This window comes from Chrysochloris asiatica, unplaced genomic scaffold (genome assembly GCF_000296735.1).
Source record: "Chrysochloris asiatica unplaced genomic scaffold, ChrAsi1.0 scaffold00150, whole genome shotgun sequence".
Classification (NCBI taxonomy): Eukaryota; Metazoa; Chordata; class Mammalia; order Afrosoricida; family Chrysochloridae; genus Chrysochloris; species Chrysochloris asiatica.
The window spans coordinates 3962350-3981859 of NW_006408668.1; the positions used below are offsets into that span (position 1 = coordinate 3962350).

At 39.0% G+C, this 19510-nt stretch overlaps 1 pseudogene; it reads left to right on the forward strand.

Annotated features, from left to right (window-relative positions):
• LOC102817809 overlaps positions 1 to 18904 on the forward strand; it is a 24557-nt pseudogene extending 5653 nt beyond the window's left edge.
• The last annotated feature ends 606 nt before the right edge of the window (positions 18905 to 19510 follow it).

The window sequence follows — 19510 nt, forward strand, 5'->3', positions numbered from 1 at the left end:
GTTCAGGACTTGTTTCTAGTTGGAAACAGTTCAGGGCCAGCTGTGGCTGTTTGGTTTTAATTGGAAACTGTCTCTTTAAATTTCGAGGAGATCTGTGCGCATGCGTAGTAGAACCCTCCGAGGGTGGGGCTGGAGTGTCCCCTAGCTCAGGCACCCTATAGTCACCAGAATGGAGGTACGCAGACAGCAAGGGACCAATGAACAGCTACCAAAAGAAAAGAATGTCCACACCTTTATTTCAGCGGTTCTGCCAGGCGTCTGTGGCCTCTCTGATCCTTTCCCCTCTTGGTCTCACCTAAGATGGCGGCTCCTGGAGCAGCTGAGCGTTCCAGACTAGAAAACAATGGGTTTCTTGATTCTCCCACAAATTCCCCCAGATGTAAGCCTTCCAACCTTCTAAATATTCCTTTATATGTGGTTCAGATTTCTGGGCCCATCCCCTGAGCCTGGTTGGTCAGGTGTTCTGTGTTGTTGCTGACAGAGCTCCTTACTGCATTTCTACCCCATCCGCCATCGTGTTTGTTTTCTGCCAACCTATTTTTTTAAATTGTTTAACTTGCTATCCTAATATTGTGTAAATAATATTTGTGAGCAGTATGTTTTGATGTTTGTAAGACAAGACAAATTCCAAAATAATTATTCTTTGTAAAATTTTTAGATTGTTCTGCAATTTAAGAAGTTAATCCTAAATTCCATTAAGTAAAGTAATTCCTTTTAGAATTTTTATTGAATTCACAGGTTATTTTTAATTAAGAAGAATTGATGCTTCTGAATTTGACGTTAGCTGTTTCTGGATGATGCAAACAATTAAACTCTAACTTGCTAGCCAAAAGGTTGGTATCTCAGTAGACACACATGCCTGTCTGCTTCCAAAAATTCACAGCCTGGAAAATCCTATAGAGTGATTCTTCTTTGCATACATGGGGTCTCAATGAGCTGGAATCACTTGAAGGCAACTAACAGAAAATGTTTACTTTTTCTGTGCTTGGAAGGAAGCACGTTTTTCCAGCTCAATAATACTCAAACTTAATCTTAAACAAGGATCAGAGTAAGAAAGAATACATTGGGAAAGAAAAGTGGAGGAATGAATTGTAGAATTGTGCGTTTTAAAAGGTTGATCTGTTTGCTGGCATTTTCCTAATTACTTATCGAGCCTCCCACTCGGTTTGTTTTTGATGTACCGTCAAGTTGGTTCCAATTCCCAGTGATGCTATGCACAGCAGAATGAAATACTGTTGGGTCCTGCGCCAGCCTACCATTGTTATACTGGACCCCATTGCTGCTGCCACTGTGTCAGTCCATTTCGTTGGGGGTCTCCCTCCTTTTCATGGACACCCCACTTTACCAAGTATGATGTCCTTTTCCAGGGACTGGTCCCTCTTGATAACAAGTCCAAAGTAGAAGAGATGAAATCTCATCATCTTAGATTCTAAGAAACATTCTAGCTGTATTTCTTCCAACACTGATTTGCTTGTTCTTCTGGCAGTCCATGATAGTTTCAATATTCTTCCCCCAAACCATAATTTAAATGCATTAATTCTGTGATCTTCCTTATTCAGTGTCCCAACTTTCACATGCATATGAGGCATTGAAAGTAACCATGGCTGGGTTTGTACCACTTCACAAGGCAGCACTTTCCATTTATAAACGGTTCTCACTTTTAGGAATTCCACTTTACAAAGCTGAAGTTCGTACCAACTTATTGACATTGGCTTTAATTTTCAACAAGGAAAACTAAAATTTTCTGGTATTTGTCTACCCTTGAGATATTTAAAGGTAGTCTTATCTTGACTAAAAAGTGTCCTTCGAGAGTGCTTTCTTTATAAATAGGTCTCCAAATTGCTTTTCGTTCTTTTTATCTTTTAATGCAGTGTTTTGCCAGTTTGTTAGTGTTTCTTAGAACTGAGATAAGCTCATTTGAAATAGTGGACAGAAATGAAGACGCCAACTTATAAAACAGCAGAATGTAGACATACTTCTAAGAAGCGGATTTCTTCTCCTTTCCCCGTTTTTCCTTTTTTTTAAACTCACTTTCTTTTTGTCTTTTTTTTTTAACATTACCCATGTGTTTGTTCACCATTAAATTAGCAGATGCTTTATCCTGGTGTGGACTGTAGGTGTAGCACTGGACTGCTAACCACAAGGTTGCCAGTTCAAACCCACCAGCTGTTCCTACGAAACCCCTATACAGAAATATTTGACCTGGAATTTCAATGGCACTTAACATCAACAACAACGTTCTTAGATTGCAGTTGGCGTCTACCTGGAAGGTTAATGCTTCAGACCCACTCAGCAACCCAGTGGGAGAAATCCCTGGGGATCTGTTTCTTAAAGAGTACAGCCTAGGAAGCACTTTAGGCAGTTCTCCTCAGTCACCTGAAGTCCGTAGGAAAACGTTAAACTGCAAAAACCTATTAAGCAGTCACTGATACTTCCAGATTGTAATGTGGTTTCACTTTACAGCTGAGCAAACATTGACTAGAGTAAGTGTTGAGTTAGTGTGGAAATTAGTAAAGGTGTCCCCAGTGCCTAATGTGTTTCTCTGGTGAGGTGCCCTTCCACCTGGTTTTAGCTGTAGGTGAGCTAATAGTACTTGCTTGTCCTGTTGTATTTCAGCAAATACTGTATTCTTGTAAGAAATAGCAGCAGTAGTTTTATCTTTTTTATCCATTAAAAAAAAAACTTTTTTAATACAATGGAATTCATATAGCATGAAATTAGCCATTTTAAAGAGATAAGTCAGTAGCAATGTTTTAAGTCAGTTTCATGAAACAATTGAACTAAAAGATAATGGAATATTTTTCATGAACTGTTTGAAACCCCCTTGTAATGTCCCAGATGTTTTTAAATCACATCTAGTAGAAAACTCTGATCCCAGAAAGCAGTATTCTCCATTCCCCCAACTCTTGGCAGCCATCAATATGCTTCTTGTCTTTATGAATTTGCCTGTTCTGAGTATTTCATAAACAGTGGCCCCTTGAACAACATGAGTTTCAGCAACATGGGTTTGAATGCACTTATATTTGGGTTTATTTTAATGCCACATGACCCTGATCACAGTCAACATCTCCAGTAAATATCAGTTAAAAGCATTCTCCCGTGGTTCTCACATATTTCTTATTGTGTTTAGTGTGATGCCATAAACCTGGAATAACACCACAGGACCCATACAGAGTGCCAGTGGTGGTGCTGGAAACACTTCCAAGAAGCAGAAAAGGGCAGGACATTACAATAATTGTTTGATCTACACCATAGATTGAAGTCTGCAGCTGCGAATGCCTCTTAACTTCAAGATAAATGAATCCAATACAAAGACCATTATAAAAAAGAGAACAGGAAATCCGTGAACTGCTGCTACTGCAGCTTTTCCAACAAGCATGAAAACTTTGCACTTTCTGTGAAAGGCCTTGTGTTGAAAATGAAACTTGGGGGTGTTGTGTACCATGCATATAATGTACAAAATAGGTGTTAACTGACTATGTGATCAGTCAGGCTTCCAGTCCACAGTAGGCCATTGGTACTTAAGTTTGGAGGAGTCAAAAGTTATAAGCAGAATTTTTTTATTGTGTTAGAGACAGCATCCCTAGCCCACATGTTGTTCAAGGGTCAATGCAAATTAAATTGTACAATATTTGTGTTTTGGGGTGTGTCTGGCTTCTGCCAATGCAGCATAGTGTTTTGGACATTCATTCAAGTTGTGGCATGTATCAGAACTTCATTTCTCTTTATTGAGGGCTAGTATTCCACTGAATCTCCCAAATTTTATTTATGTCTTCATCTGTTGATGGACACTTGGGTTGTTTCCACTTTTTGTCTATTGTGGATAGTACTACAATGAACACTGGTGTACAAGTACCTATTTGAGCCCCTGCTTTCAAGTCTGTGGCATATACCTAAGAGTGAAATTACTGGGTCATAAGTGCGAGGGCTTCTATCATGGAGGGCGGCGGTTAAACGATGTGCGACAACTGCGCATACCTGGTGGAGGTGTTAAATGAAACCCAGACCACGGAGCGGAGGGGTGAGAGGTATCTGGAGACCAGGTCGATGGGGAGACACTGCCTAGCGGAAAGAGACTGCAGGGGCTGGCCAGGCTGTCTTACTTACCCCGGACGTGAGAGCGCCTTCCTAAAATTTATTCTAGATATTAAATCTTGAACACATATGTGATTCCCAAATATTTTTACCCTTCTGTAAGTTTTCTTTTCACTTCTTTGATATTGTGGTTGTTTGAGCCACAAATGTTTTTCATTTTGATGAAGCCCAATTCATCTACTTTTTTTTTTGTTGCTTGTGCTTTTGATAGAACAAGCTAAGGATTTGTTGCCAAGTTCAGGGTCATGAAAATTTATTACCTATGTTTTCTTCCAAGAGTTATAGTTCTCGTACCTTATGTTTTTGATTAATTGCTATGCTTGTGGATATCCAAATGTTGAAGGGACTGCTCTTTTCCTCATTGAATGGTCTTTGCATTTTGTTGAAAATCAGTTTGCTGTGGCTTTGGTTTGGGCTCTCAAATACTATTCCATTGATGTATATGGATATCCTTATGTCAGTAATGCCCTGTTTTGTCTATTTTAGCTTTGTAGTAAGTTCTGAAATTGGGAAGTGAGTCATCCAACCTTGTTTTCTTTCATTTGCCCTCTTTTTTTTGAGATCTCCAACTTTTGTATTTGTATTACAGTTCTATTAGTTTTTGGTTAATAAATTTTGAAGATGTGTTATTAGGTGTAAAAGTTTATTTTTATGTATTCCTGATTATTCTACCATTCTATTGTTAGTCCTGGTGTGGTGCTGTAAGATAAGCATTGGACTGCTAAACACAAGGTCTTAGATTCAACCCACCAGTCACTTCTTAGAAATCCATGTCTTGTAGGTTATCAGGACTGCTTGTGAAGGTTGGAAATGTAAAGGTAGACATTTTGTAGCAAGGAGGGGAGTGATTAACTTTTCAGCCTAGGAGTGGAGGTCCCTGGGACCATCAAGGGAGAAGAGCAAAGAGCGGGACCCTACCCCTGAGAAGCATTGGTAGTTCAAATTCACCAGCCACACCTTGGAAACCCTATACAGACAGGGTGGCTGTGAGTGAAAACCAACTCTTACCAACTCAACAGCACTTACCAACAACAACTAAAATTAAGTATTATGTTAACTGTTGATTTTTATAAATTCCTGTTGACTTTTTAAGGAATTTCCTTTCTTATTTATTTTTTATCATGAAAGGGTATTGGATTCTGCCAAATATTTTTTTCTGCATTCTGTGATTTTTTTTTTCTTCTTCCTTCTCTTCATTCTGTCAGTGTGGTAAAATAAAGTGATTGCTTTTTTATATGTTGAGCCATATATTCCTGGGATCAATCCTGTTGGGTTAGGGTGTCTTCTTTTAATATGCTGTTGGATTTAGTTTGCTAGTATTTTGTTGAGGATATGTTGTTTTACTTTTGTAAACATATTTCAATATGAGTCAGACTGCATCTTACTTGGTAGCTCCATGCCAGTTCAATATTGCTTAGAGAAGTACCCCTTCACACGCGTATTATGCATTTTAACATAGATTCCTTTTATGTACTCTTCCTTTTTTATTAAATTGGGATGTGAGGAAGATGTTAGTTTTTCTTGGTGACTGTTTAAATGGAATAGGTTGTAATTTTAGCATGTTTATCGTGAGTCCTGTGAGATAAACACTGGACTGCAAACCACAAGGTCAGCGGTTCAAACCTACCAGCCACTCTATACAACGTCAATATGAGTGGGGACCAGCTTGCTGGCACATCAACCAAAGTGGTTTTTTTTTTTCAGTCTTGATTTTGGTTCTTGAATTATAATCATAAAGAGAGCAACTATGTGTGTGTAATTGAAGTTCTTAATATGCTGATGTGGGTGTCTTCTGTTGCTTTGTTGTAGAAGCAGGCAGGAACGACCCTCAGCGTGGAGGACCAGTCTCCTAGCGCAAGTTCTCACGTGTGGCCCCACAGACACAGCTCCACCTTCAACTAAAGGACATTTTATTTTTTTTACCTTAGCACACAGTTTGTATATTTGAAAGTAACGTACGTTCGTTTACCTTTCCGATTCTCGCTTGATAGACAAAAGGGCTAAGCTGTTTTATTCTTAAATAGACTTTCTGAGTAGTCGTCATCTATTTGCGTACTAAAATATATTCTATATAATAAGCAATATGTTGGTTTGGACTATTAGACAGGGAAGATGACCAAGAAGACACACTACTATAGAAGACAGGTGGTGTTTCTAAACTTTAGAATAGCTACTGTGGTACTTACTGTAAAAACACTAATTTTCTTGAGGATTTTTTTAGACTAAAGCACATTTATTTTAGACTAGTTGAAATGGAACTATATTATATAGTTACATTCAGTAATTGACCATGAGTTTTTCCTGGAGGAAAGTCTGGTTTTTGATCTTTAAACTTGTAAACAAGACAAGAAATACACAACTTCCTTGCACTTCTTGTTGTATGTAGAGATTTCAAAACTAGAGAACACTTTTTTCCATAGTTGTTTTTCTATTTGGAATTATGGGAAAAGCACTAAATGACTTTAAGATTTGCAATTTTCCGTTTTATTATGTAATTTCTATGACTCCTTGACAGGGCGAGGAATTTGTCCTTTTTTATTCTTTTCCTACAAATAAAAAAAAAAAGCTAGGTTTCTTTATTGCACAAGAGTATTAAGTTCTTTGTCGCCTTGTTAAGGCGTTTGAGTAGGCATTCAGAGTTTTCTAAAATGATGGCTGATACTGGTTCCAACTGCAACTACATCTTTAAAACAAAATGGATGCTAATGAAATTTATTGGTTCTTGTTGGAACAAAATAAACAAGTAACTAGTTTTCTTGATTAATTTTTAAGTAAATAAATATATATATAATTCATTTTTAAGCAAATATATATATATATATATGTATATGTATATTATAATAGCCTTGCTTTCATCAAAATTTTTTTCTTTCTCTTGTTGGCTTTTTTTACCTGAAGGTTAAAGAAGTAGGCTAATGTCAAACTTTGGGAGACTACACTCTGAGTTTTAGAAAGTGATTATACAGATGCTTTTCTCTCTTTGTATGTATGAGGCAGAGCTATATAGAGCTTGAAATTGTAGTCCTAAACTAGTTACTGTGTATATATTACATTTAATTTTGGGACCAAAAAATATTTTCTTTTTAGGGGGAGGGGGAGTTAGAAAACTATTTTAAAATTTATTCTTATAACCATATCTCAGGTGTGGGGCTTTATGTAGCTTATTTTTTGAAGCTATTTACAACATTGTGATTGTAGCCACTCAGTGAATTATTCTATTCTGCAAGTAAACCAAGAGCTTGTACTGATGTAAGCACTAAGGCCAAATTCATTCCCAGGAGCTGGTGAAATTGAAGATTTGCCTTACTTTGAGCCCTTGTTTTGTTTGAACATACAGCTTCAAAGGAGGTTTCCACAACAGCTGTTATCTTTGGAATCTACCTGTTGTGGTTCAGTGGGAACAGGAAAACATGTCTTTGATACTGTACCAAATTGTTTGTTTGTTCTTTGTATCTTGAGAAGCATAGGAGGGAGATCCTTGAAGGAACAGTCCCCTCCCTGTAATTAGTGAAGCTGGCTTTTTACAAGAACACTGACAGGTCAAGATGAATTATTTTTGATAACTACACAAGTGTGACTTCATCAGGAGCTGTCAAATCCAGTTTCCCTTAATTCCAAAGTGAATGAGAAGAGTTTAGAATAATAATAGTCTCCCCTCTAAAACCTCAAGTCTTTAATAGCAGAAAAAGAATTTAGCAAGAGGAAATCAGAAGACTTAAATACTTGAAAGGGAAAAAATTTCCTTTGATGAGTTTTTTTTTAGGTGAAAACAAACACAGTAAAAGGTCAAATATTATCAGAATTTTTTGGAAACTTTAAACTTGTTAAGATGCTGAAGGAATGTAGATAAAGATCTATACCAGTAAATCAGACCAGTTTAGTTATGTTTTTATTTATAGTCATTTTCATTCTAACAATTGTCATAAAAATCATTTGTTCATAAATAATGTATAAATAGTTTGCTTTGTGGGGTTTTCTGTGTTTTTGTTTTGAAACTTGTAGGCAGCCCTTTGAAAGAGGAAGGTTACCCATGCATCTAAAGCTCTTTTAGGTTCATTGCCTGCCTGCTGTTCGTCCTTACTTCCCAGTATTATCTTGAGTGGCGTCCTTTGGGTTTCCAGCAGAAAGCCCGAAGGTCCAGAGCATGTGAACAATGGAATCACTTGGCAGGTAGTGACAACTTCTTGCATACCATTTTTCTAAGGGGTCTTGAACATGCAAGGCATTTCCTGGGAGATTTCTTCCCACAGTTACTGAGGAATGATGACAATAAAAGGCCGAATTGCAGTGTCTCCATAAGCAGTTTGCTCTCTGTGGAAACACGATGACAAAATCTCCTGAAGCGAACCACTGGTCTGACCTCAGTAACGTCACAAAGGAACCTTTATGCCACCTTTCCAGACAGAACTGGCCAAGAAAGGTATTCCCAAAGTGAGCTGAAATATTTTTTAAGAATAAAATTAGCAGTGGCTCTCAGATAACACTGGGATTTGAGCAACTTGTAAATGTCTCTCTTGAGATATTTCCAAATCAAAGACTGATAGAATCACAGTAGCAACGACAACAACCGGCCTTCAAGAATCAGTGTGTTATAGGATAACACATTAGGATCCATGGGAGGCATGGCAGTTCACCAATTGACTTCTAGCCTTCAGCTTGGTGGCTCAAACCCTTGCAGAGACAGACACTTCAAGGTGATCTGCCTTGGAAACTCTTAAGTGTCAGTTCTACTCTGCATACATGTTTTGAAATTAACTCAATGGTAACTGTCAACAGTAACCTTTAAATAAGACTAGACATGTTCCCAATTAGACCAAAATACACAACGTAACTAAATCCCATTGAGACTACTTAATTTGCCAGTTCTCTTTTGTGCATATTAAAGTTTATTTGCTCAATGAAGGCTGAAATTAAATCACTGTATAGACGTCTGTCGTACTAAGTGGAACTTGAGGTAATTATATGTTTTAGTCAAATACTTAATTTCTAAGAGGCTTAGTGTAAACCCTTCTTTGCAGTTTACAAAACATAGGATATTGGCTTGAAACGAAGCTTGTTTTGTGGTACAGTATATGCTGTGTTGATTAGGAAAGCCACCTACGCCTTTCCCAGCTGATTCAGTCTGTTTAAAAACACTTGTCAGCATTTCATCTTCAGAAACACTAGTACTTGGATGACATGTGTGAAAGTGAACTTTCTAGTGTCACAGACAGCTTTGCATTTAGATACTGGCCATCTTCCTATAGAACAGTGTCAAATGAAGAATTTTGCCCTACTTTAATTTAAAATGAGAAACCAATGCACTCTTCTTGGTGAGCGCTGGTGGTGTGCTGTGGAGTCGGTTCCAACTCATAGGGACACTGTGTAGGGTTTCCGAGGCTGTAAATCTTTACGGGAGCAGAAAGCCTCATCTTTCTTGCTGGTAGCTTCAAACTGCTGATCTTGAGATTAGCTGCCTGACTCGTAACCACTAAGGTACCAGAGTTCCATGGTGAGCATTACAAATCAGAAAAAAACCTGGGAAGAGCAGCACTGTATGGTTGTGAGGCTGCTAAATGTGGCAGCTTTCTGAGAGTAGATAGCCATGCTTTCAGGAATCTTAGTGCTCTTCCTGATAAGAGAAATGAATTACATAGAAAGATATAAAGCGAAATCAGCAAAATGTCATCTTAGTGGTACAAGGTGGGAGAATTCTTACAAATATGTACATTCCACTTCTTCCCAGGAATTAATTTTCCAGATGCCCTTAAACTGTTATTTTTATCCCTGAAAATACCAGTTTAAAATAGACATACGAGCCATCATTCTCCTTGTATTTATATATTAAAATGTTTTATGCATTAAAGATGTATAAAATAGTGGCACCTCCTGTTTTAAATTGTGTATAGATGTTTATGTATACTAAAACAAAAAAATAGTGGTATCAATTCTGTGAAGTTGTTTAAACAAAACACTATTAAAGGGGATTATTTGAACTAGAACAATAATATCATAGACTATTATAAATTAATTTCCCTTTCTGCCCTAAACTTATTTAGTGCTGTCTTCTTTTTAACAGGTGATTTGAAGATCTTCAAGCTAGAAATTGAAACTAGGAAATACAGAGAATCCACGGTGTTTTTGTTTAGCATGATCATTTAATTGAACTGGTTTGCTTATATTTGATTGCACTATAACTGAAACTCAGGATAATATAGGTTTGGCTTTTTACTTTAGGTAAGCTATCTTCTACTTTTAAGCATACTTAAATTTAAACCTTTTATTGGTATCATAAATGTAAATCTCGACTCCCGTTATTTTGGGGCATTTTCTGAAAAATAAAGACTCCATTCTTTGTAAGTTATTTATTCAAAAGAAGTTTGAAACTCTTTGTTTCTTTGAAGAAAACTCCAATACTGCGACTTTGAAATGCTTAGAAACACATTACTCACACTTAGTTCTGTTGCCAGATATAATTTTAACCAATCACAAACAGACCCATATCTGTTTGTCTATGTTCTACTTGGTTTCTGCTGTTAGACCAGAGTAGTTTTGACTTGCACTCTGATAATACACAACTGATTTTAAGTAAAATAAAGGAGGACTCAGTTTGTTTTAAATATCGTCATCATCTAAGAAGTTGAATTTAACTAAGCAATATTCGTCTTTCGTCTTTCCTAACTTCCTCCAACTCTGGAGAAGCCAGCTCCTCTCTTGCACTTGATCTGTGTTAGCCACTGCTGGTACTTATGTTGGGGTCTTGTTTTCTTTCACAGCCTTGGAAGAGACATGACATATAGATGACAAAGTTTTTGCTTCTCCCACTTTTTCCACCCAGATTTCCTGGACATCAGAGGAAAGCATATCACTGGGAATCTGAGGGTACAAGAGGAGGTATTGAAAAATTCATGGGAAAATGCTATTATCTTTTAATTCCATTTTTCCATGAACAAATATTGCTTCCATAAAGATCTGATACATTATTCCCTAGGTGTTCAGATGTAGCTAAAAGAAAATGGATTGCTAAATCTGAGGATCCTGGTGTGGTGCTGTGGGTTAATGCACTGGGCTGCAATGTTGGCAGTTCAAGCTCACCAGCCGCTCCTTGGAAACCCTATATAGTGTCGCTATCAGTCAGAACTGACTCAGCGGCACTTAACAAATCAGAGGATCAGTACATATACAAGAGGGCTTCAAAAAGCTCGTGGAAATTTTCCATTGTCTTTTTTTTTTGGTTTTGGTTTTTGTGGATTGAGTGAAAGTTTACAGGGCACATCATCTGTTTCACATTCAACAATTCATGTACCTGTTTCATTACATTGATTATAATCCCCTCCATATACCATCAGTTAGGAGCTCTGGTAGCGTAGTGGTTACGAATTGGGCTGCGAACTTTAAGGTCAGCGGTTCGAAACTACCAGCCGCTCCGCGGGAGAAAGATGAGGCTTTCTACTCCCGTAAAGATTTACACCCTCGGAAACCCTGTACAGGGTCGCTATGGGTCGGAACCAACTCGAAAGCACTTAACAACAACAACAATACCATCAGTTAACAGTATTTCTCTCTGTCCACTTTAGCTTTTTAAAAAACACACAAACAGGAAAAAAAAAAACCACTCAGGCATATATAATAATTTATACCTCCAAAGGGCGCAGTCTACAAGTCTGCTCCTGGCCACCAGCTCTTAGTCCTTCTCTTAGTCCATGAATCTAGAGTCCTCAGCCACTCCTCCTCTCCATGAATCTCTGTTCCTCTGTGTTCCTCAGGGCTCTTTTGTTGGAAACAGTTCAGGGCCAGCTGTGGCCGTTTGGTTTTAATTGGAAACTGTCTCTTTAAATTTCGAGGAGATCTGTGCACATGCGTAGTAGAACTCTCCCAGGGTGGGGCTGGAGTGCCCACTAGCTCAGGCACCCCTATAGTCACCAGAAGGAAGTGTGCAGACAGCAAGGGACCAATGAACAGCTACCAAAAGAAAAGTATGTCCGCACCTTTATCTCTGCGGTTCTGCCAGATGTCTGTGTCCGCTCCGATCCTTCCCCTGCTTGTTCTCACCCAAGATGGCGGCACCTGGAGCAGCTGAGCATCCTGGACCAGAAAGCAATGGATTTCTTGCTTCTGCCACAAATTCCCCCAGATGTAAGCCTTCCAACCTTCTAAATATTCCTTTATATGTGGTTCAGAGTTTTGGGACCATCCCCTGAGCCTGCTTGGTCGGTTATTATGTGTTGTTGTTGGCGGAGCTCTTTAGTACACGTCCACCCGGTCCGCCATCTTGTTCATTCCTCTCCGTTACCTTTTAATTCTATTTTCCACCAACTTTTGGAAGCCCCTGTATCCATTTGGACTGGTTAGAACTGGTGCTCCTGTAGCACAGTGTTATCAAGTCAGTTCCAACTCTTAGCAACCCTATACACAACAGAATGTAACACTGCCTGCTCCTGTGCCATCCTCACATTTGTGTTTGATCCCATTCTTGCTGCCACTGTCAGTCCATTTCATTGGAGGGCTTCCTCTACCAAGCAGGTCAGGAACTGGTCCCTCTTGACAACATGTCCAAAGTTCATGAGACAGAGTCTCATTATCCTGGCTTCTAAGGAGCATCTGGCTGTACTTCTTCCAAGATAGATTTGTTTGTTTTTCTGTCAGTTCACGGAACTTTCAATGTTATTTGCCAACACCATAACTCAGATGCATCAATTTTTCTCCAATCTTCCTTATTCATTGTTTAATTTTCACATGTTTCTGAGGTACTTGAAAATATCATGGCTTTTATCTGGCACATCTTAGTGTTCAGAGTGACATCTTTGCTCTTGAACAGTTTAAAGAGGTCTTCTGTAGCAGATTTGCCCAGTGCAACACGTTGTTTGGTTTCTTAACTGTTGCTTCCATGTGTGTTGATTGTGAATCCAAGATTAAGTCTTTTTCTTCTTTACTTACACAAAAATGTTGTTGTTAGGTACCATCGAGTTCGTACTGACTCATAGCTACCCTATGCACAACAGAACGAAACACTGCCTGATCCTGGGCCAACCTCACAATTGTTGCCACACTTGAGTCCATCGATGCTGCCACTTTGCCAATCCATCTCACTGGAGGTCTTCCTCTATATGCTTTGCTTTTTTTTTTTTTTTTTTTTAAACATTGTAACAGTCAGTACTTGGCCATCTAGCTTCCTTTCTACTTCTATATTATTAGTTTTCAACAAATTTGCTATTATTGCTGGCACCTTTAGTTGCTTCGAATTTTTGGTCATTTCAGACAGTGCCATGATGAATAATCTTACATTGTCGTAGGTGTCACTGAGTCAGTTCTGACTCATAGCAACCTCATTTGCAATAAAACAAAGCACTGCCAAGCCCTGTGCCATTCTCATTCGTTGCTGTTTGAGCCTGTTGTTGCAGTCAGTGTCCATCTATCTCATTGAGGATAAGAAAACTCAACATAATTACCAAGATACATTTAGTGATATGGCTGTCCTTTTGTATACGTGCATTTTATATGTTGGCTAGACTCCCAGAATGGACTACTGAGTCTGAGGGTAACTGCATTTATAACTTTGGGAGACACTGCCAGGTTTCATGCATGGAAGGCCTACCACTTTGTGGTCAGATGAGGAAGGTCTGAGTGCATGTGCCCTGGTGCTTGCCAGCAGTCTGTGTTTACATCTCTCAAGCTTTGCCAACATGACAAGTGAGAAATGATCTTTTCATGTCTTTAAAGTACTGTTTGTTCTTTCACATGTCTTTAGCCAATTTATTTTTTCCTGTGGGATTGCTGGTCATGTTTTTCTTCCTGAGGTTTCTTTTGCCTTTACTTACGATGGATTTTCATATTTCAAAATGAAATCTTTGCTTGAATTGGATTTTTTCCAGTGGAGAATGCAGCTCCCTACCTCATTCAACTCTGCTCATTCCTCATCACAGTAGTTTTTTTCTGCCAAGTAGCGCACTGTCTATTTGTAACTGGGGATGAAAACATACAGTTTGGGGTAGGGAGTTAGGTACAGGAGTGTTCTGGTGAGGCTCAAATGAGTGGGGTCTAGCTATCTGCATTGTAACATACCCCCAGGCAATCCAGTACACAGTTACAGATGATAAACACTTAGTTTCCAGATGTGGTGCTGTAGGATAGGTACTGGACTGTTAACCACAAGGTCAGCAGTTCAAACCCACCAGCTGCTTTTCAGAAACCCTATCCAGGGTTTCCTTTAGAAGTGTTTATGTTATACTGTTTATATCACCTAATCGAAGAAAAATCAAACCAGTGTACTTGCGGCAGACATAATCCTTCCGACTCAGCCTGATCTAGATCTGAAACCTACAAGAGTAAAAACTCTCTCACAAGATTTCTACCTTTGACAGGGTTTACACCTTAACCACTTTTGTTTATTAAGAATCCTACCTCACACACCCAGCACGTTTTCCTTCTCTAACAGGGTTCCACCTTTCCCAGGTTTTATTGTACGATGAATTATGTTGCTCTTTTCTAAAAGGTCCGCATATTCCTCAACCTGAGGTAATCTATCATGATTCTGTATTCCTATTCTCTATTCCTGTTGGTAGAATTGGAGTTTTGATGTGGTGCTGTGGGTATAAGCACAGGACCACAAGGTTGGTGGTTCAAACTCACCAGCTGCTCCTTGGAAACCCTATACAGGATTGCTATGAGTCAGAACCAGCTCCACAGTAAACAGTAAGTGGTAGAATTACACTTCTTGGGTTTTCTGGCCAGGAAAAAAATAGACAACTATTCACTTAGAATTCTTCTTAGACCAGTCACATCTAATAGCCTCTGCTATTTAATACAAAGCCCTTTTACATATTAATGCTGAGATGGAATATACCAAAGTAGTGCTAAACTGGAGTCCTGGTGTGGTGCTGTGGGTTAATGCGCTGGACTGCAAGGTCAGTTTGAATCAGTGGTCAGCAGTTCAAGCTCACTAGCCACTTCTAGGAAACCCTATACAGGGTTGCTATGGGGCCAGTACCGACTCGAAGGCACTTAACAACAAAGTAAATGTTTAGCATGAAGATCAGTCCTACTTCTAAACCACAGACCCTGACTTTTAAGATGGAAAAGCACTGCTACTGTTCTCAGGACATAGCCAGTACGTGCCATCACACGGATGTGGATTTACACTCAGGGTTATACAACAGCTGCATTTTGACTTGCCAACTGCTTTCACCATGATGGTGAGACATGAGGAAACACTGATAATACTGAAATTAAGGCTGAGTCATACTGTTCCAGAATTTCATTAAGAACTATTATATAGACCCTATACAGGGTCATTATGGGTCGAACACCGACTCAACAGCACTTACCAACATATGTATGGGGTGGTTATGTGCCGTGGAGTCAGTTCCGACTCATAGTGACCCTGTACAGGGTTTCCGAGGCTGAAAATATTTACGGGAGCAGAAAGCCTCATCTTTCTCCCACGGAGCAGCTGGTAGTTTCAAACTGCTGACCTTGTGGTTCACAGCCTGATTTGTAACCACTACGCCACCAGAGTACCTTGATTATGAGGATTAATCAGATTCTTTAGTAGCTCATGAGTCCTTTGAAACACCAAGTCTCAATGGCTTGGTGATCAGAACTCAACTGTTATGTGCCATGGAGTTGGTTCCGACTCATAGCGACCCTGTATAGGGTTTCCAAGGCTATAAATCTTTACGGGAGCCAAATGCCTCATCTTTCTCCCGTGGAACAGCTGGTAGTTTCAAACTGCTGGCCATGAGATTAGCAGCCCGATTCGTAACCACTATGCTACCAGAGTTCCTTAGAACTCAACTAGAGGAAGATTAAAAAAATTTTTTTTCATTTGTGATAAAGGAAACAAGTGTAAATTACTATATAATTTGAAGAACTTGACCTATACTCATGAATGTAGTAGCTCAAACTACCAACTGAGAGGGAAGGAATCTTCACATCAAGTATTAGTGCTATCCGCTCTACATAGGGTATATAAGGACGGGCAACTTAAGGCATTAGCTATCTAAAATGAGGGGATGATAAAGATTTACAAGGTTTCAAGAGGGAGTTTAGTTTCAGTGTGCAGGGGAAGGTAGAATCCCCACTGAATACTTTTCATCTTGTCTAGATGGGTCTGGTGAAAAGAGATGGGGATACGATTCCTATGATTCAATACTGAGAAATTGTTATCATGACTAATTGTGATTGTCACAACTGTTACAAAATCTGGGGAGTAGTTAATCTTACAGTACAGAAACAGGACCCTAGGACTACCAAGAGAATACAGTAGTGCAGGAACCTATCCAGAGAAGCAGGGACACCAGAGACGTAGGCAGAGATGGGGACATGTGGAGAGGGAGCAGCTAAGGACTGTAGATTCATGGAAAGACAAAGGCTGTGTATAGCTGGTGGCCAGGAGGCAGGCTTACAGAATGTGTCCTTTGGTTGAAATTATTATATATTCCTGAGTGTTTCTGTGTACATTCTCCACCCCCTGCCAAAATAAATAAAGGAATGGAATGGAAGCAAATAATGTTGAATGATGATGCATGGAGCAGATTGTAATCATTTCGGTAAAAAGGTGTAAACCTGATGTTCTCTCATGTAAACTGTTAACTCAGTTTACAATAAAAACTTAAAAAGAAACACCATGGGGAGCAGCACCTCACCAAGTTTCAGGAAGCTTGTCTCCATGTCCTGGCAGGGTGATGTCTGTTCAACCATTCACATTGAGCCATACTGTTACCCACGGGAGAGACCCCCATCCTAACAAGACAGCTGCAGCCTGCCTTGGTACTGCAGTCTTGGTTGTACAGAACTGTAAGTAATTAAAGTTTGGAGTGACGCCAAGTGTTTATATATCTATAGAAAGTTACTTAATACCTTTGGGCTATTTATTCATTTATTTAAATTTTAAAAAGAACGAGTTGTTCCTTTTGATACCGTTTAATTTGCACAGGTGCTACTAGCTTCTACTTTAGTTGTAAGGTTGTTCATGAATTTTTACAAATACGGTACCAGTGTTTTGAAAAGTAGAAGAGCCTGCTAAATGTATTTGTTTAAAGGTCAGATACCAGTGGTTCCTAGAATCTATGTTGTTGTTAAGTGTCGTCGAGTCGGTTCCAACCCATAGCGGCCCTGTACAGGGTTTCCGAGGCTGTAAATCTTTATGGGAGTAGAAAGCCTCATCTTTCTCCTGCGGAGCCGCTGGTAGTTTCGAACCGCTGACCTTAAGGTTTGCAGCCCGATTCGTACCCACTACGCTACCAGAGCCCCTTTAGAACCTATGTTAGAGGTTGATATTCTACCATTCCAAACCATATTTTAACGATATTCTACCATTCCAAACCATATTTTTCTAGAGCTAGTAGGTGAAATCAGTGAGAAATTCAGAGTACTAAGCAAGAGTATTCAGTGTTACTTACTGGTCTAAACTGGATTCTAAATGTTCATGCAAATAGATTTAGGCCATTGTTTGCTCTAAGCAAACATTACCCCTCCCCCCAGAAAAACTAACATACACAATTAGTTATAAATGTAGATGCAATGCTTTTTTCTCCAGCATTATTAGATTGGAATTTGTAATCTCAAGTCAGTAGGGTAAAGTCAGTAGAGTTGGCTTCCTTTAACTGTGGCTACAGATTGGATTTGAAGGTAATTCGTTTTGAACAGATTATTTCTCTATAAAGGATTTCAGTAAAAAAAAATTACAACAGAATTCATTAAAAAAACCCACAACTTTAATGTAAGGCACTGTTTTTAAAAAGTTCAATGAGGAATAAAGTCCACATAATACCACCTCACTCTCAGCCTTCGCAGACTTGTCATTTGCCCACCCACAGACATGAAGGCAATAGACCCACTTGGCAAGCCACTCTAGATGCTACTCCTCTAGATACTAACTCCCAGAGCACTAAATGATATTAACAGTAGAACTAGTGAGTGTTTTAAGAAAGAAAACAAAGAGAAAACTATACCAGTTGTTTTGGCCAAAAAAAGGTTTCTAAGAGTTCCACATTTTCATAAGAGTCTCAAGAAATACCTTTCCTGGTATCCCTGTGACAAGATTAAGAAAGGTCAATAGTGCTTAATGAGAAATTAAGACCTACATGCACAAATGGGTTCAAGATTCAAACTTCTGGTTGCCACCTGAGAACTCAAAACACTCCACAGATTTCACATCAAGGATTGTATTGTAAATTATTAAAAATACCTGCGTTCGCGCTCTCCCCTAAAAAAAAAAAAAAAATCTTCATTTACTCCCATTAAATACATTAACATTGCAACATCAGGAAAACTAGATTTGTGAATTCTCAGAAGCCTGTAGTGTGTCTTTTAAACAAAAACAGGCACTTTGTGAGTCTCCAAGCTAACTACTCTCCTACTCCTTGGAAACGAAGATGCTCTCCGTACGTGTCCCAGGACCACCTTCTAAAAAAGACTGTAGCAATGGATTATACTAGGTGCAATCGGAAATTGAAAATTCACATTAATGTCTTCACAACGAACCATACTTAACTATACTTCTAGACAGAAATTTGCTTTAGAAGTCAACATCGAAGAGTCTAAGATCTAGATTTGGTTTCAAAATCGAAGAGCTACAAAAGATCAAAACCTAATGAGGCAGTACAATCCAGCCAAGAATATAGGCAAGATAACCCTGAAGGAAGGAGTCAAGTCAGACGTTGTGGTACCTACTGTAACAAATTTTAATTGTGCAGCTTGATGAAGACATTTAAGTACAACCCTTATCCTGGGACTGAATGTAGAAAACAACTTGCTACAGAAATCGAGGTTCCAGAATCAAGCAAGAGTCCAAATTTGGTTTCAAAATGGTTTGGTTTCCAAGATCTAGATTACCTGCGCAGATTAAATAGGAGCCTGACGAGACCACCAATGGTAAAAAAGCTACACGAGATGAGACGACCCAAACCACTGACTGTAGTTCTCTGGATTCAGAATGAGCCATGTAGAAACAAATCCAGTATCCCTGATATTATCACTCTGGGCCCCAAATCCAGCTCCCACTCTTCCTAGAAATGTCTTCTTCCCCTGGGAGAACAAGCTGAGCCTTCTGGAAATCTAACAGAACTTAAAGGAAATCAGGCAAGTGTAAGAGACATCCCACGGCCTTCCTAATCTCACCTGGCTAGAGTTCAGGAAAGGTGGAGAAAAATGGGAAAAATTTAATATATACACCATTTTTTAAATAATCCTCATTGATTCAAGCAAAAAAAGAAAATAATATATATCAATGGATATTAAAACCTTTGAGTGTTTGAAGAACAAGATAATGTCTCAAAAAATCTTCCCTGCAGGCTACTTAGTAATTTTAAAAGGGAAACTGTCATTGAGAAACTTGGAAGACCAAAATCTGCTTAACTGGTAATGGCACAAACTGCCATGAGGATAGGATGCACTAGGGAGGCCACAATCTCTCCTCTTCAGTATCATTGCCCAA